A 20,311-nucleotide genomic window follows, 5' to 3' on the forward strand; every position below is an offset into this window, starting at 1 on the left:
ATTTGCAGGGCTAAAAATCCTGATGCATTTTGCTAAAAGAGAATGAAGATGGCCTTTTCTTGACACCTCAAGCCTTCTTATACTTCAGTAGATGACAGTCAACATGTCAAAAGAGCAAAGGGGAAAAAATGCAAAGTCTGGGAACAAAACATTCTGTTTATATTCATATACTGTTTACTGATAGAGCAGACATTCTCTGCCGGCTGCTTACTCAACAGAAAGTATGCATTATAAAATATTCCCACCTGCCCTTAGGAAAATGCTTGTAGATATTCTTTACAAAATTATTTGAAGCTAGACTATCTGAAAATGAAGAACAGGAAGTATGCATTATAAAATATTTCCATTTGCCATTAAGAAAATGCTTGTAGATATTCTTAAAAAATTATTTGAAGCTAGACTATCTGAAAATGAAAGTTTGCCTATGATAAATCTGAGTTCTCTTTCTTAAGCAGTAGAGATTTTCCGTCAAATTCTTAAAAAAGATATGTCTACTCATATTTTACTGATAAAGAAATATGCATAAGAGAGACAGAGTTAATTAAGAGGAAGTAGACAGAATTATTTTCTTTATTATTTAGGCATCAGAAAGAACCTTTAGAGGTTAGAGGTTTAGAGGAGCTAAGTGATTACCTTTTAAGCAATGATTCAAAATGTGCATTCCTTATGAAAGCTAATGTGTACATGCTAGTTAATCATGACTGGATACAAAGAGAACTGTTAACATTCTGCAGCCTCTTGTTGTGCCTCATGTTGCTTGTGACTCAAAGTGACCCTATGTACAATAGCCCTGAAACCTGCTCTCTCCTGTGCCCTGTGCCAACTTTACTGTTTCTGACACACCTACCCTCATTACCCAGTCACTGAATCAATCCATCTCATTGAGGGTCTTCCCCTCCTGTGCTGTCCCTCTACCCTCCCAAGCATGACGTCCCTCTCCAATGACTGGTCCCTCCTTGCAACATGCCCGAAGTATGTCAGACAAAGCCTCACAATCCTTGCCTCCAAGGAGCAGCTTGGTTTCACCCTCTCTTGGATGAATCTACAATGGAAATAAATACAGACCAAAGAATATTTCACTGATCTCTGGAGTGAATCTCTTCTTCAGACAGTTCTGCATTAGCAAATACTTGTTTCCTGGCTGCACTTTACCTACCCCTTTCTCTCCTTTTGAGTTCACAGTATGGTCTAAAAACTCAATACTGTGATTCATATAAAGCAGGATATTATCTCCCGATGAAATCTTGTGTCCATAATCACTAGCATCTAGTCTTGCCAATTTCAATAGATGATGATGCAAATTAACTTTTTTCTGAAGTGTATTAATGGATCATTAACGTAGGCAAAATAAAGCATGGCGGGTGAATAATAGCAACCATGTTTCTTCAATCAAATACACATACTGTGTGTCTGGTTGTGGTTTCAAAGAAATCTGGATTAAATAACATGATTCACATTTGAAAAGACGGGCTCAAAAGTGAATTTGAGTATCACTCAGTCATACATAAAATAGTCACTTTTTTTCCTCCAAGTGCATAGCCATAGCCACAGTTAGAAAAAGTGAAACTGCTTCATCTGAGGTCAGCACACTGAATACTTGCGTTCTGAAAACAATTCATAAAAACTATAAAATTTAGAGGGTCAGGAACAAGGGTTAGTAACCTGGCATTCTCAATATACCAGGGGGTGTTAGTCAATTCTGATCTGTCAAAGGGTACCTTCTGCAATTAATTAAACTTTCCATTTTTTTTTAATCCCACGGCATTTTTGCTTTGCAGGTTACTGGGTAAGAATTTAGGGTAGAGCAGTAGCAGGGCAGTAAATATCTTGGTGTAGGCAAGTTTGCACAAAGCCCAAGTTAAAGAATCTTGCAGACAGTGTTTGCTTAGGGAAGTTTTACAATGTTACAAATATTAGTCATGACCTTCAAGAAGATAACAGCCAGCTCCAGGAACTGGGATTTTCAAAAGGGATGTGGGAATGAGGGTTTTGATGGAAACTTTCCAGAGCTGCAGCTGCCGAGCTTGGGGGTTTTTCATTGGCTGCCACTTGATAGAGGCAGGGCGGGAGGAAGAATTCTTTGAGGACAAGTTCAGACAGTGAATAGTTCAAGGCTGTAGGCCTCTTAGAAGCAGCAAGAAGTGAGTGGATACAAAACCTAAAAAATGTTAAAAAGCTCCACTGGTTTAATTTTTCAAGGTTTTAAGGGGCCAAAATGTTTCTATTACTACTGTAAAATAACTACCAAAACATAACATTTAATAAAATAATGTCTGTCATCCAGCAATATAGTTGAGAACGGATTTTGCAAATTTTGGTTTTCTATCACCATTTCTCATCAGTGGTGGCAGCAGCAGAGAGGGCATGTGCGTTTATATCAGGCACACACGGATTACAGTCTTAGCCCTGTGACTTGTGTTTTTGTTATAGGGACTCAGTTCCTATTCAACAAGAGAAGAGTACTGACCTTTCAGGGTTATTGTGGGACATAAATGTGATGATTAGGTGGCAGCAGACAGTTGGCATCACTAATTGCCATCAAGCCAGAATCAACTATGAGTGGACCCTCCAGCAGGGTTTTGGGAGGCTGTAATTCACACAGGAGGAGACTGCCCATCTTTCTTCTGTGGGGCCACGGGTGGTTTCGAACTGCTAGAGACCTTTGTGTTAGCAGTGCAGCTCCCGATGGACCATGCTATCAGAGAAGCTGCTCAAAAAAAAAATAGTAACTAGACTATCACTGTCATCAAGAGTAATAATTAATAATGCTCCTTTGCTCTGAGCAGCTGCACTACCAGTTATAAAACTGTTACAGGTGAATCAAATTATAAAATAACAAAAGATATATACAACTGCTGTCATGTGAGTGTACATGTAATAGAGTGTATATGCATTCACTCTATTTTTAAAATGTGTTCCTTTATGGCACTGAGTTTGGTGTTAATACTACTATTTTTTTAACCCAAAGTTTATCCATACAGTCTTCATGTCATCATGTTTTAAACGCGTTTTTTAGGACAGCAGAAACATGTCTGTGAGAGCTTTTCAATGCCACGAGCTACTCTGGATAAAGAAGGGACACTGTTCACTGCCTTCTCCTTGCCTCAGAGAGAGTTCACAAGATTCACTGATAACAAAATCCAACTGCTGCCATTCCTAATAAAATGTTCTGTTTGCTCTGCATACCTTATAGCAAGCTCCAAGTTGCATGTTTTTTTTTACTATTCTGCCTTTCTTCCCCAAGGCTACTAAAAAAAAAATATGTTGGAAATCTTTAGAGAGTAAATAAAAATAACCACTCCAGAATTTGACATAATACCAACCAAAATTACCTAAAGTAGAACCCAGGGTCAGGACATCTTTCTACTAGCCTGTAAATTCATCAGTGACTTCCCTTAGCACGCTGAAACCATTTGTCCCCTAGGTATCAAATTTTGTCTGTTTTAACAACTATAGTCTTTCTCATATCTCATTATTTATTTCCAAGAATATTTGCAAACTATGGCCTATGGGCCAACTTTTTTTTTTTTTTTTAAGATGTGTGCAGTGTACTTTTTTTGGTACTGTCTATGAGACAAGATTAATTTTCACATCTTGCAAAGCTTGAAAAATTTTAAACATTAATAATTTTCATGATGTGGAAAAGACAAGAATCTCAAATTTCATTGGGCACAAATAAAGGTTTAGGGGAACACAGTCATGTTCATTAACATAAGTATTCTGTATTCATTTATGTCTGTGGCTGCTTTTGGTCTACAATGGTGGTTGGCAAGGTCGATAAAAAGTCAATACTACCCTAGGTGACAGTCCTCTTGTTAGAGAGTGGGGCTAAAATAAGCAATGTTATCTCAGTTATTCTTGTGACTTTGAAGGCTTCAGGATATAAGGACTGACTTGAGGAAAGGGGCTTTTAATTGACAAGGATCTAGAAAGTATTTTCTAAGCTGGGTCAATTATTAGAAATACTTTATTACTGGAAGTAACTCCTGTCACTGTGAGTTCGAATGAGCTGGATGGTAATGATGATGGAATAACAGTGTAATACTTAATGGCTCCCCACTGGTTTCCTTTGCTCTCTTTCAAAGGGTTTTTTTATGCCTGGATGTAAGATTTTACAAACACTATCATCTTTGTCTGTAGTACTCTTTAGGATAACTCTAAATTTAAGAAAGTGAGTCAAACTGTTCAAATGTTTTCTACCTTCAAAGACATGGACGTTCACTCAAGAGACTGAACCAATTTACATAATGTTCCCTATATTCTCAAAAGCAATGCACTGGAAGAGATAAGTTGGAGGCATAAGACAATAAACAAGCCCTAAATTCAGCAGTAACAATCTACAAGAATCTTCTACAGTTTCCAAAGCAGGGCAACTGTCCTCAAACAAACAGATGGAAAGTTACAGGAAGGCTTGTCTTTCTTCTTGACCCAAGGCCAAAGGGGATGCAAGCTGGATTTGACCTTGCAAGAGTTCTGTTGAGGATCAGGCTGAAAACAAGTTTTATTTTTCAAATTAATTCATCCAATTTTAATGAAATACTCATTAAATGTGAGGCACATTTCAAGGTGCGAAGTACCAGCAGTAAAAAAAAACCAAAAAAAACCCCAAAAACCAACAACAAAAAACAAAACAAAACAATACCCCAAAAAACCCCCCACAACAAAAGACAAAAACTACAAAAGTTCTTGCCCTTTTGTAACTTATCTTCCAAAGGAGAGATAGGAAATCTCACACACACACACACACACACACACACACACACACACACACACACACTCTCTCTCTCTCTCTCTCTCTCTCTCTCTCTTACTTAAATAATCATATATCTGAAGAGAAAATTAAAGCAACAGCAGGTAGAGGAATGGAACAAAAGCATGTGTGTGTTTGTAATTTTAGATAGTGTGTCAGGGAAGAGTTCATGCCCAACATATCGACATTTGAACTGTTACACGGGCAGATGAGCCCTGGAGCCACCTGGAAAGAAAAACTGCCGGGCAGAGGATCTAGAGCCCCCAGGGAAACTGAGCTGAGGTTTGAGGGACAGGAAGAAGTCACGGTGGCTGCAGGGATGAGGTCAGAGGACCTCAGGTCATATTAAGGACTTGGCCTTCACCCTGAGTTATGTGAGAGCCTCTGGAGCATGGTCAGCAGCAGAGAACCATGCTCTGACTTACGCCTCAACAGGCTCCTTGTGGACAGCCAGCAGAGAAGCGGGGACACCAGACAGGAAGGGACAGAGATGATTCTGGAGAGGGATGGCGGTCGTCTGCATTACTGGGGTGGTGACAGTTCAGCAGAGGTCATAAGAAGTGACAGAACACATACTGAGGGTAGAAACAACAGGATTTCCTGATGGATTAGATGTGGTCTTTGAAAGGAGGTGAGGAGTCAAGGATGACTCCAAGGTTTCTGGCATTAGCAAATGGATTAAAGGAGTTGCCAGCATCCAAAATCAGAGGAATTAATGTAATAATCCAGATTTCCAGCTTTCTCAAAACACTGAAAGATCTGGTGAATCACACATCTGAATTTTTTACATGGCAAAAACCAGCTAGAGCTGAGAAACGGTTGCCTTAAGAGAACAAACTTTGGCTTTTTAACTACTTATTTTACACCCAGTGGGAACAGACATTCTTGATTTTGACTTAAGGACTTCTGCCTATAATTTTCTTAAAAATGTATGAAAACAAAAACACAACTAAATTTACCCACAATTTCAACTAATTAAAATAGCATTTCTCATGAAATACTTCTTTAAATATGGGATATAAAAAGAACATGGTAGCTCGGGTGGTCTGGTTCTAAGAATGTGTGCTATAATCCCAAAGGCACGAGACTTGAATCTGTCAGCTGCTCCGGGGGAGAAGGATGGGCAATCTCCTCCCAGGTGATTAACTGCCTCTGAAAACCCACTGGCGGCTCGGCGATGGTTTGGTTCTGACTCAATGGTACACAACAAGAAGTACACACTGTTATTCTAGTGTCTTTTTCTTCTTCTTTCATTCTTTTTTTATAATACTTTGATTTATTTACAAAGTTTGAATACATTGGTTTTCACAAAAGATCCTTCCCACTTCCTTCACCCCATCCACCCATCAAATTGTGGATCCCTATGACTGACACCCTAACCCCCCTATCCTCACCCCTCTATTTCCAGCCCCACCCCAACCCACTTTGGATCCTCATACTCATTCTACAATAATGGTTTTTAATAGAGTATTTGTCTGTGTGGGACTGAGTTAGTTCACTCAGCACAGAGATTTGACAACAACCTGAGGCACTCTAGCCTCATGTTACAAGACGCTCCTTGAAGAAACTCCTCTTACCACTTGTATCAATTTTACCACGACCTTTTCATGGTCTTTGTCTCCAATGCTCAGTCCCAGGTCCAACACCACACCTCACTAACGCTACCTTTACACACAGAGCTTGAAGAGGTTGAGGCCTGTGTGTATGTGGGGAGGCACTACTGGCTCCAGCTGCTCCCCTCACCAATGAGTTGGGTAGAATAGCACATTACGGGCCTCGTCTGAGCTTATGTTCCTCATCAACAGAGAAAAACTGTTGTCAATAGTACTTCTGAATCTTAGTGTGCATTAGGATATCCTGGGTGGTTGTTAAAATGTATATTCTTATTCAGTTCATCTGAAAATTGATCTGAGAGTAAGCATTTTTGTCACAGTCTGAGGAGATGATGTTACTCTGTGGAGCAAAACAGAGGTAACGAGGGATTAGAGTGTTTCTAGAGCGAACGGTCTCAAAGAGTGACTCTTGACCCAGCAGCAGCAGCAATTCCATCACCTGGCTGGCAGAAATGTAAATAAAAACTCAAACCTCACTCTAGACCTACTGAGTCAAAACCACTGCTGAGTGGACTAGCAAGTCTCTAAAGCTGGAGAATTTTTTCAGTCAGTAAACTACTGCGTATGTGTTTTTCAGCAATCACATCTTATTTTAACACTGCCGCATCCACTCTTTTCTCAACTGCCCATGTTTATGACTGTGTTGGTCCTATAATTACAGGGTCAAGTAGTTGCAGCAGACACTGAATGGCCCACAGAAATACTATGTCTTTTCAGAAAAAAAGTTTGCGGGTTCCTGCTCCAGGTGATCATGCAGCGACACTTACACAAAGATCGATAATCTTAGAATAAATTGCCTGGTAACAGCCTTTCAGTATACGAGCAAATATGGTTCCATTCAGTAAATAAAACCCAAAGTAAACCCAGATGTTTTGCTTTCCTTTCCTCAAGGAAGCTCAGTGCTGAATGCCATGTTTCCTCAAGAATTCAAGGATATCTCCCTCTCTTCATTCATATTGCCCCTAGTGGTTTTGCTTTAATTCTTAATCATCCACTTGCATATAGTTTTTACACTAGGTGAAAGAAAATATTTTCTGAAAGTGAGTAGAGAGGGCACTGGAAGGAGAGAAAGAAAGAGAGAGAGAGAGAGAGAGAGAGAGAGAGAGAAAGAAAGAAAGAATGAATGGAAGTCATCTGAAAAAACAAAGAATGTTTGCAAGTTGCTATCTATCTCTGGTTTGTGAGGAAAAAAAATGAACCTTGTATCTCTGCCTCCAATCCTAAAGCCATTTTGTCTTGGAGACCTAAGTCTTTAAAAAGTGCCTTTCTTACTGTTGTTCATTGCCTTTTGGTCTGGACAACACACAGCTGACCCTCCAGTGGGTTCTGTGAGGGCGTAAATCACAAAGGATTTGTGGCAGAGGAGGAGACTGCCCATCTTTCTCCCCCAGGGGCTGTGATCATGTAGAAAGTAAAGTGATGAATCTCACAGCCTAGATTAATTCTGCAAAATCAAGTAGGATTAGTTTTATTATCTGCAGAAAATGAATAATATAACGAAAAATGTGTATTAATTTAGTAACCCTAGAACTACAAGTAAAATAAGCATCAAGACAGAGATTTTGTGGTAGCAAATTAAGTATGGCCTAGAAACTTGCATCATCATATTCAGGTATAAGTCAGACATGTGAAATTAAGGGCCAGGATGCCATGTCTTTTATGGGCCATGGGAAACCCACACAGCTCAGGAGTTAGGACTCTCAATTTGGCTACCAACTAGTTTCACAACCTTGGGCAAGTCACGTAACGTTCCTGGGTCCCAGCTATAAAATGAAGAGTGTTCAGAGTCTTGATCTGCACTCCACTTAACCAGCGCTGTCTTTTTGCTCAGTACGGGGATCAAATCCTCTGTATCTGGATTCCTTGATGGCTGCTGGAAGACTTGTCTCTAGTACAGTTCCATGAACTTCTTCCAACCCTTTAGACGTATTTGTTCCCAAACACTGTTTATGCTCAGTGGACTTGATATTATATAAGTTAGCTAAATATTATGTAAACTGATGTGAAAATATGATGGTGAAAGGAAAGAGCTGTTTTCTATAAAAAGTTGAATAGACTGAAAGAGCCTGATAAAGGCAAATCACTCGATCAAGTCCGATGTGGGTTAGGCATTTGTGACAGGCTGGAAAACACAATTTGGAAACCTAGAATTCTTTCTGAAGTCTTGCTTGACTTTAACAAAACCGAAACTGGAAAACCATAGCAAATAACACTCGTTAAAGGTATAATTAATGCAAGAAAAATGTTAGGAAATTGTAATCAGCAGACCTATAATCAAACAAAAGACCTTGGCCCTGCATCAAGGCTTCTCTTGCAATGGAAAAGGGAATAAAAGCCATGGTGAAATGTTACAGAGACTCCTGCTTTATTCAAAACCAGATCAAACAGGCAACAATGGCACTGGAAAACTCTCCAAGGGCCTGAAGAGGTTGAACAAGAATAGAGGACGATGCCAGGGTAGCAGGAGGAAGGGAAAGAGAGGCACTACTTTTTTGGCAATCTACCCTAACCAGTCTATCAGCCGAAGAGAGCATGCATTCACTTCTGCAAAGAGTCACAAGTTGGGCTCTACTAAGTTCCTAAGAAGTAAAGATTTTATTTACTTAAGATCTTCCTTTGCTCACTCACTTCTCCTTCAGCTCTTTTATGGTTTGATAAATTACCTGATTAGTAATAATGTAAGCTGGATTTACCTAGGCAAGTGGCACTAAGAAAGAGAACTCAGAATGCTTTAGTTTTGTGCAAGTAAGACATGCAGAGTATGAGCAGTCTTAGGTAGAAATAATAGTTTTCAACAGCGAGACCAGGCCTGCAATTTTCTGCAGCACACCATGACATCATGGTTTATATGAGGCCAGCGCCATAAATCAAACCTTACCTAATTAGAGATTCTTCTGCAGATCTACATTATTAGAGCAAATAATTAAAACAGCCTAGCCAATAATGGAAGTCAGATCTGTTTACAAAAATTCTCTCCCCCCACCAAACTCTTAGTCTCACTGCTACTTACAGATCTTTCACATTTAGTAAATTATAGACTCGAAGCATTTCTTTTAGTCTGACTTCACTTTCAAGGAATTCTTCAATTAACTTTACGTTGCTCTAAGCTGTTCATCCAACGAGAAAACAATCTGTGGTTTCTGACTTCTCTGCGTGCCAATGGCTGCCATCCATGTTTGACTTTCAGACACACTGTCTCTTGAGAGCCAGGCTCTGTTTGCATAAAACCAGCCAGTTGTCATAGCATTTTGTCAAGCACTATAGGAAAACAAGAAACAATACTTGGTGGCTACCCTGGGAGAATTACCACTGCAAAGGTGACCACATTGGGCCTACACACCAGTATCCACACCCACCTACAAGGCCTGTGTAAGAAAGTAGCACATACTCCGCTTTCTTCTCTGACTTTTCCATTTTTCAGTTTCCATCCCTTTACCAACAACCCCTTTATTTCTCTCTAATTTCTTTCCTCTAAATGTCTAAAGGTATGGCTACTCTAACAAGAGAAAAAACAGTAGAGATCTCGGAAGCAAGAGTATGCCCTCCCTGCCTTTGTGATGGCTACATTGCATCTAGTGTCAGGTCTTCAGCCAATTATGGTGTAATAACATAGCATGAGCTCAGAGGGGTGGAACTTCAGTCCAATACAAAATTTTCTCTGATTTTGCTATAGCACCTCCATTTCCTCTGTCTCTTGAGGCTGTTTCACTCAATGATTTTTTTTAAAGAAGTTCAAATAATAACTGGGGTGCAGAAAATTACCATGAGAAAAAGTGATGACAACAAATGATCACTACAAAATAAAAAGAAAAACAAATCCTTAGGGTTCTCCCTCTCACAGAGGAGTCAGGCAGACATGCTTTCTTCTTAGTTTGATCAGGTTGTATGTGTCCTCTACGTCCATTCAAAGAAGCACTTGTGAAGCAAAAAAATAAACCAAAGGTGATGTTTTGAATACTTCTTGATTGCTCAAATCTAATATATGTAATTTTCCCAAGATCATGCTTATTCTGTAACCAGACATGCAATTGTTGAGTCTGCAGAGTTGTCGAAAACAATGGAATGAATACTCTGGCAGAGTTACATCATCATCATCACACACACACACACACACACACACACACACGGACAGAAGAGCTAGAATGAATGTGCAGTTCAGATGAAGCCCAATGCCCGAGAGTAGACTTGACACTGGTTCAGTATGGACCAGCGACAGAGGACAGGCATAGTGGAAAGTGGGTGCCTTCTCGTCCACATCAGAACTGTGCCTTGACAGCTCTCAGAGCCAATGTGTTGCTCCGACACCAAATCAAAAGTTCTGTAGGATTCTGGAGAAATACAAAACTACTCTAACACCATGGCTGCTCTCTGATCACCCTTCTCTCTGCTTTTATTTAAAATGAAAAATTAGCAGGTGAATATTAGATGTTTTGGTGACAAGCTACTATAAACACTTAGTAACTATGCCTCTTTGCAGGCACGAGCACACACCCACACACACAAGTATTTTACAACATATCAGACTCCCTCCCTTTTTACCTGCAAATCATTGTTTCCATCAAATCCCAATCTATACTTTAGCCATCTAGGGAATTTCTAAGATGCTTCTAAAACACATGGACAGGGCTGACTGAGGAAGGCCAGGCTTTTTCTTTTCCTGGCATGCTGAATTTATATCTTTATGTCTATATTAAAAAAATTTATATACATGCAACCAAGACAACTGAAATAATTAACCAGTTTTCCAAAACTATGGCTTTGCAAAGAGGCAGAAGTTTTCTTAGATAGGGTCACAATACAAGTCTTGCTTCAAATTCAAGAGCTAGTTACTCAAAATAGCTCCTCTTCTGTTCTTCTGACACTTAGATTCTCTAAAATATTCTGCAGGTTTTCTCTTCAATGAGGCAATTCTAAGGGTTCTTCATCATTTCAAGCTTCCTGCCTAATGCTGTGCACCACAGTTTATGTTGGGAGTAAAGATGCTGAAGGTGTGAAGCTTGGAAGGCAACAAAGAACCGAGATAGCACAGTAACATCTCACTTCTTACTAACCCCCAATGTGCAAATATGTATAAGGAGAATATGTCACTAGACACTCGTTATGATTGTCTGGACGAGCATAGCATCGGAATGACTGCCTTCTGCATCAGAACAGAAGCTGGAGAATTCGGCAATGGGATTTGAGTTCTAGACCATCCAAAGATCTTTAAAAGTAGATTACACTGATACAAAGGAAGCTCTAGTGGAATATAGTCCATAGTGAGCTGGTCTACTAGTCCAATGGTGGTGTCTTTCTGGCTGTTCAAATTCTAGGAATGTAAAAATGACAATAGCAGTACTCCCAACCGCCTCTGAGAAAGATGGGAAATTTCCTCCCGTGTGATTTACAGCCTCACAAAAATTCACTGGAGGGTCAACTGTGCCAGATAAAAGCCTTTGAGTTTGGGTTTTCAATTTTTTAAGCAAATGGAAAGTTTTTCATTATTATCTTATAAAAATAGCTCTTATGAAGTAAACAGGAACTTGTCAGTTGCCTGGCCACTTTTGAATGAAACTATTAAAGAAATATTTTTTCAAAAGCTTAAGTACATTTTAGAAGCATAATTAATTTTGAAAATTAGTTCATTAAAAATTACTAATTTTTAACCTATTGCAATTTATTTTGATAAGAGCAGGGTAAGAGACGGTGGTAGTTTGTATGCTACTATGTGAAGAGAAGCTATGCTACTGGGACTTCAAATAATAGCCACAGTGGATAGATTTCAGCAGAGTTTCCTGGCTAAGACAGACTTGGACAAAAGGCATGGCAATGTTCAAAAATTAGTTAATAGAACACTGATTCGGTGCAAGAAGAAGAATCCCTGAAGTCAGAGGGCACATGAAATGTACAGTGGCTGCAACAATCAATTTGAGCAACAGTGGCCACACAACAGGACCAGGCAACATTCTGTTGTGCAATCGAGGGGATCCTCCTGAATCAGAGCTGACTAAATGGTTGGTTTTCCAGTATAAACTTGTACCGATTTTGATTGTATGGAACTTACAGTTTCTGGTTGTAAACTTGTCTTCCACTAAGAAACCACAGTGCTAGTCTATAAGGGAGGCCGCTCAGCTTTTAAAAAGTCTGCAAATGATTTATTTTTTCTTTTCTTACATGTGAATAGCAAAGAAGTATCTGAAATCGAAGAAGGATGTGGGAATAATAAAATAAATAAAGATACAAGGCCTTTAAAAGTTACATGGAGAAATGAAGACATTAAATGCCACATAATTTTATAAAATAAAATTACAAGGTACGTGATATGCTAGACATTCTCAATTATAGGAAGACTTTCCAGGGAATACAAAAACTTGTATGGCAACTACCCAAGGTTATTACTGAATCAGGGACATTACTGAGAAAATAATATTGCATATAATACATCAAGGTTTTAAGCTAGTTTCTTGTGCTGTGCTTCCCCTGTCCTCAATCTCACACCAGCCACTTCCTCTGAAAAGAAGAACCGCTGTAGCTTTCTGAACTTCTCTCCCTGCCCCCCCAAAAACCCCACAACACACACACACACCCCCCACACCACCACCACCACCACCACCACCAATCCCAAAACAACAAAAAACCAAAAAACCAACAGAACACCAGCCCAAAGAAAAAGAAATCACAAAGGTGGATGACTATACTCTCTTTGGTTTGTGATAACAGTTGAAAGACTATAATCCTTAGAATATTACTCACATATTACAAAACCACATATCTGTTTATATTTACACTGTTTAAGAAAACTTTGAAAATGAAAACAAATTTGGAAAAAGAGTCAATTGGTAAATGCACCAAGTCTAGTGTTAGGTGGTTTTCTTTTTTTCTTTTTGCAGGGGGAGGCTGTTGGAAGTACTTGCTATTGTCTTTTTTATGTATACCAAAGCAATACAACTTAACATTAAATTTCAGATAATTTAAGGCCTCTTCCATTTTTTTGTTTCTTGACATTTAAATATAACTTCTACTGATGGTAAAAACAAAGTCCCCAAACCAAGAAAGCTCTGGTGGCATAACTTGGAGGGGGTTGTGTTGCTAACACAAAGGTGGTGCCTGTCTAGTGGTTCAAATCCACCAGTGGCTCTGCAGAAGAAAGATAGGCAGTCTCCTCCCATGCAATTTACTGCCTCTGAAAATCTGCTCGAGGGTCAGCTGACCCTCCAAATCAACAGCTCTGGGTAATTTGAGTTCTTGCACTTGATGCCAAATATATATGAATAAAAAATAGGACATAGATGGCTAAAGAAAACAAAATGACATTAAAGGAATGTTATGGGCTAAGTGGTAAAAAATTGCACGGCCAACACAAAGGAGGGTGGTTTGAATCCACTAGCTGCTCTGTTGAAGAAGGATGGGCAGTCTCCTTCCCTGCAATTTACTGCCCCTGAAAACCTGACGAGGGTCAGCTATTACTTAGTCTCAATTCAATAGCACAAAACAAGAAAAATAACAATAATATGAGAGAAGAAAATGCTGGTGGCCTAGTGTGTAAGGATAATGGTTACCCATGGTGGGCAGTGGTTGGTGGAGCTTCCTGATTAAAACAAGCTTGGAAGCAGGAGTGGTATCTACTTCCAAAATGGCTTGCCTCCGGAAACTCTATGAACCTGGACAAACAATGCAAGTTACACAAGTATTCAGGTCTTTTTTGTTCATAGGGTCACTATGAGCTGTCTACAACTTGACGGCACTTAACAACAACAGTGTGTAAGGAGCTGTGCTGCTAACCCAAAGGCACATGGTTCAAATACACTAGTGACTCTGAGGAAGAAAGAAGATGGGAAATCTGCTCCCTCCGAAAAACTGCTGGAGGAACAGACTTTGCATCTGTCCCAACTCGGTGGTGGTGAGCTGAGTTGAGCACAGTAAGTGCTGAATAAACACTAAGTAAAATGAATTACATGAATGATAAAAGTTTAAATTATAGCCCGGAGGTGCTTTTCTTTTTTTTTTATTAATGATTTTTTAAAATGCAAAATATACATTTTTTACAGCATATTCTTACCATTTAATTTCCCGCCCATTCATTCATTGTTGCACATTTTTCTCCCTGCCCCCAGCCCAGTTCGTTTTTCTCTTTGAAAAAAAAAAACAAAATTCTTTGTTATACAATCCTTGCCCCGCCCACTGTCCACCTTAATATGCATTTCTTTTTCTGTAATCTTGTCATGAAAATAATTCTATATTCCTTTAAAAACAGTTCTCTCCATCTGTTTCAATGCATTATACATTATTTATCCTCTTTTTTCTTAGGTCCTCCCCAAACCCAATGTCAGTCTCATTTTACAACAGTGGAATTATGCAGTATTTGTCCTTTTGTGAGGGAGATACTTCACTCAGCATAATGTCCTCCAGAGTCACCCATTTTGAATAATATTGCATGAGCTGCTTGTTTTTCAATGCAGCATAGTATTTCATTGTGTGAATATACCACAGCTTCTCTATCCATTCGTTTGTTGATGGGCACTTGAGTTGCTTCCAACTCTTTGCTCTTGTGAACAAAGCCACAATAAACATGGGTGTGTATAAATCTGCTTGGGTGACAGCTCTAGTTTCTTTAGGGTATATTCCCAGTAGTGGAACTGCTGGGTCAAATGGTATCTCTATTTCCAACTTTTTGAGAAAGAGCCATACCGCCTTCCACAGTGGTTGCACCATTTTACACTCCCACCAACAGTGAATAAGGTTTCCAGTTTCTCCACAACCTTGCCAGCATTTGCCGTTTGCTGCTCTGTTGAATTTTGCTATTTTTACTGGAGTAAGATATCTCATAGTTGTCATGGCACCCATGTTCTGAGTTTTCTCCAAAACATATTCTTAATTAAATTAGTATGACAAAAGTAAACTTGTTTCTTAATGGAGGACATTTTTTAGTCTTTACCAGGCTTTTCTCCGTACCCCCATTTTTATGGTAGTTTGAGTGAAAGTTTACAAAGCAAACTTAATTTTTTAATTCAACCATGCCCACATATTTTATTCTATAACATTACTTTCAAAATTCACAAAGAAATAACACTTCACCCACTTCTTCCTTGTTTGCCAGGTTATCTTATTTATACTGTACATCTAAAATATATTGATGGATATTTGTCCTAAATTTAATTAACTTTTTGTAGGCCATCCCAGAGGAGTAGTGTCCAGAGGACACACTTTCAAAATGCCGATGGACATTATGGCTGGGTTTTCAAAGGCTTCATCTCTCATGCTCATCATTCCTGTTCTAGAAATTGAATTACATATATAATTCTAATTTCATAATTCATACAAGGTCACTATTCACTAAGTCACAACACAGGATCACATTGCAGGCAGCATTTAGTTATTTAAAAGGGTAGCATTGGAGAAAGAATCCCATTAACCCTTGTACTGATGATTTCTGACTATCAATGGGTCTGTTTCCATAAAATATGACACACTTGTAGAAAATATTAAGTGAACTTCAAGCTCTAAACAGAAGATGAAATCAGAATAAGGTTATAAATCAAACAGTAAGAAGGTTGTAGGCATAATTAAAAAAAGATAACTTTAGGCAGTTGTTATAAATCTAATACACCTGGTAAGTATGAAATTTTTAGAGAAGGATATTTTTTTTAAAAAAATCAGATGAAGATGAGCAGAAGCCCTCGGAGCTTTTATATATTAAGAAAACAAAGGAACTGGGCTATGAGACCTTGTCAGTTAAGCAAATCTAGGGTGATCCAGGAGAGGTACAGCCTGAATTTTAGATAGGAATATACTTGGAATGCAGAAGAGGGATTCCTTAGTGTGTTTTATACATTCTCTATATCCTTATGTCATGTTCACGGAACAAGCTCTAGGTAGTGATTAAATATCATGTGTAGATTTGCTTAATAGCTAGGAGGGACTAAGGAATGCAAACAACTATAGCTTTCAAATCAGGTACAAGATGTCATCAACTGCAAATCATTGTATTATATGCCCTCCACATGTACACAGGAGGTTTAACTTACAATGTGCTGCAGTTAAGATGAACTGAATTTATAATGGTCTTTCTTAGGAGTTTTAAAAAATATGTATCCTCTCGTTAGTAATATATACTAAACATAATGTTTCAGGGCATAATTTGTTGACGGTATCATTCTCAATGTTATGATTTATAAAGATTTTAGTTTTAAAAGACAATAATGATGATAACTTTTTTTAAATAACATTTTAAAAATCAAATATCCTACTTACATTAGAACTGACTTAATGATGAAGCTACTGGACAGGAACTCCATTGTAAGCCAGGGACTATCTGTACATCAATGAAACAAAAAAAACTAAAAGGGAAAAACCCCCAACCTCAAGTTGGTTCTGATTCATGGCACCCTCTATGAGGTTTCTGAGTCTGTAAATCTTAATGGGAGAAGAGGGCCTCATCTTTCTCCTATGGAGTGGAAAGTGGATTCAAACTACCTACTTCTTCATCAGCAGCCTGTCACACAACAGGGCTGATCTCATTTCTCGGAACCACTACAGGACAATGAGATTTTACATGTTACAATCCTCCTCATTTAATGGCTATTCTGTCAGTGCTTACTGTGTATCACGTGCTGTGACAAATTCTACAGGTACAATGAACAGAAGCCAACACAACAGTCCATCTTCACAAGGCTTTTGGCAGAGGGAAAGCAAACAAATTCCAAGATAGTGAATTTAAGCACTAGCTGGAGCACCTTTTGCTTCAATTACCTCAGTATTAATTTTCAAGGACTGTCAGAATTCTATAAGCAATAAACTCCACACTAAGAATGCTTACAAATACTTTTCAAATGTTTTGTAAGCAGCTTGTTTAAGGTAAGGAAGAAAAAGAACAAGGCCAATTTTATTTTTTTAATTCAATTTAAAACATTCTCAGCATATTTTATCTAATGTAATTTATTGGCCTCCAAATGGACTGCTGTTAGAATCAGCTTAGGGGATCTAGAAATCAGTCCATCACTGGCAACTTATTCTAGAAAACCTGGTATCAACTCCTTTTGTAATTGTAGAAATTGTATGTGTCTGCCTTTTCTGATGGCAGTTCAGCTAAACTAACAGCAAATAATTCGGTTTGGAGAGGGAATGTAAAATTCCTCCTTAAGTATCAAAACTTCTACCTGTCTTGAGTATTAGGAGAATTTAACCCTTAAGAATTTAATATGGTTTCAGTTCTATCCTTTACTACACAGCATATATTCCTCAAAGGGCTCCTCATTTTCTGTTAGCAAGGAAATACCATACTAGAATGCTAGAACTTGAACTAGACGACAAATTTCTTGGAAAATAGAGGGACTGTGTGCTTGATTTTGTTTTTAGCTTTTACTAACACAAGAAAACTAGAGATTCTGAGAAAAGAAAAAAGTACTGAAGTTAATTAATTATTATGAAACATATATTTGCCCGATCTTAAGAATGATTGACAAGATACTGATTTCACTAAGCTTACTTCTAGTGTAAATATATAAAAGAATCAGAAATAAACTTTAGTAGATACATTGCCATTTTTCATGAAAAATAACTGAATATGTTAAAAATTCAACTTATGTTCAACCAACACTTTTTTTTCCATAATGAATACTTTGAGTTAAAAGATATTGTACATTCCCCCTTGCTCTCTCCCTACCATCCTCCCCCAAAGTTTTAAAAGGAAGTTTAACATAGATATACGATTATTGCTACAGGACTTATATTAGCAAAATCTCAGCATGAGAAGGAAGCTCTAGCATAACATTTGTTGCCAAACACAAGGTAGATGTACTTAGAAATTCGCTATTTTAAAGAATCTAATATTAATGAAAGACCCACAAAAGAAGACAAGATTGGAACAGTGACTGTAACAGTGAGTGCGGGCATAGAGATCAAGAACACAGCACGAGGCAGGCCATGGATCAGAGCCGTTGCTCATCAGGTCACTATGAGTCATAGTGAATTGAATGGTTCCTCACTACAACTAACACAACAGTATTCGTACGGATACACTCACTCATTCATCAGCTCATTTCTTTAACCCAAAGCACAGAACAGAAATGTTCACCAACCTAAATGCTCTAGACACCAGTTCAGGAAGAAACTCTACTTCAAGCACTAAACTTTTAAAAACAAATGTCAATCTTATTCTATCATGGTTTCACCCGAGATCTAAGAACTATGACTATTCTTAATCAGCAACAATAAATAAGCTCTCATGGCTTAGTGGTAAAGAATTGTGCTGCCAATATAAGAGGTACAAAGTTCAAATCTACCAGTGGTTCAGTGAGAGAAAAATGGGCCATTTCCTCTTGTGTGATTCACCTGAAAACCTGCTGGAAGGTCAGCTATGAGTTGTTTCCGACTTGATAGTACAAAACAACAATATCAAAGTCTAAACAGTGTTTAGAACTACAAATACCAGGGTCTGCGTTTAAAAATTAAAAACTGGCAAGGGCGGTTCCGGTGTCATCTCGAGGCACCGCCGCAGCACCCACTGGAGCCGCGATGCCTAAAGGAGGGAGGAAAGGTGGCCATAAAGGCCGGGCACGGCAGTACACGAGCCCAGAGGAGATCGACGCGCAGCTGCAGGCTGAGAAGCAGAAGGCCAGGGAAGAAGAGGAACAAGAAGAAGGTGGAGATGGAGCTACAGGTGACCCCAAAAAGGAGAAGAAATCTCTAGACTCAGACGAGAGCGAAGAGGATGATGATGACTACCAGCAAAAACACAAAGGTGTGGAAGGGCTCATCGACATTGAGAACCCCAACCGGGTGGCACAGACAACCAAAAAGATCACACAGCTCGATCTGGACGGGCCGAAGGAGCTCTCGAGGAGAGAACAAGAAGAGATCGAGACGCAGAAAGCCAAGGAGCGTTACATGAAGATGCATTTAGCTGGGAAGACAGAGCAGGCCAAGGCTGACCTGGCCCGGCTGGCAATCATCCGGAAACAGCGGGAAGAAGCTGCAAGAAAGAAAGAAGAGGAACGGAAAGCAAAAGACGATGCGACTTTGTCAGGAAAACGAATGCAGTCGCTCTCCTTGAACAAGTAACAGTGGTCAAGGGGAGAGGAGATACCAGGCCCGGGCTGTGACGCCAGGACCTCCGCGTGCGGCCCACCCTGTGCCCTGGTGCCGCTGCAGCAGCCCCTCATGGCTAGGAGCCCCCCCGCGGCCTGGGGTGGCCCTTTCATCTTGGCACAGAAATCGTTTTGGGGGATCGTGGGTGGGGGGGTCTGGGGGGAGGGAGCGGCTGCCATCTTTGAGACAGAAAGATGCAGGAAAGCATTTCCTATGTAACCATTTGAATGTTTTTGCTGGGTTTGGAATTCAGAGCCCTCGGGCTCCAGGGAGGTGGGGTGAGAAGAGCTTCCGTTCGTCCAGTAGATTGCACGGTAGTGGCAGTTGTGCGGGCCTGGGGTGGCTGCTGACCAGTTTATGACATCCAGCCCCAGTCTGTGTTGCCTGGGTGCTCGCTCATGAGAGGGGCTGTGTCCTGGGTTCCCGAGGGTCCCAGCACTTCCCTTCCTTGCCCTCCACCCACCCACCCACCTGACCAGGGCCCCTTGTTAATCCTACCCATCAGTCATTTCAGGAAACCTCTGTTTACTGTGCAGCACCCAGGCAAACACGCTCTACAAACTCAACCTGTATATTTGGCAGATTAAACTTGGCATTATCTTAAAAAAAAACCACAAAAACAAACAAACAAACAAAAAAACAAAAACAAACTGGCAAGGGGGAAAAGACAATGGAACAGGAAATGCAATTGGTTTTGTGAGTATCTTAAGGTATTTTTTTTTTTCTCTTCTAATTAGTCTCTACATACCCAAATGCAATTTCATTTAAGAAACATTTTGGGGGGAAAAAAACACGAGGATGGGAGTAAGATTTAGTCTTTGGTTACCTGTTACTCAACATAATAATAACTAACAAGACTTTTTACAGAACCAGGTAGAATTTC

At 39.4% G+C, this 20,311-nt stretch overlaps 1 pseudogene; it reads left to right on the forward strand.

Annotated features, from left to right (window-relative positions):
- The first annotated feature begins 18,855 nt into the window (after window positions 1-18,855).
- LOC102857147 lies at window positions 18,856-19,401 on the forward strand (annotated as a pseudogene).
- The last annotated feature ends 910 nt before the right edge of the window (window positions 19,402-20,311 follow it).

The sequence above is a fragment of the Elephantulus edwardii genome, unplaced genomic scaffold (genome assembly GCF_000299155.1).
Source record: "Elephantulus edwardii isolate Elephantulus edwardi_28Jun2011 unplaced genomic scaffold, EleEdw1.0 scaffold00085, whole genome shotgun sequence".
NCBI classification, from domain to species: domain Eukaryota; kingdom Metazoa; phylum Chordata; class Mammalia; order Macroscelidea; family Macroscelididae; genus Elephantulus; species Elephantulus edwardii.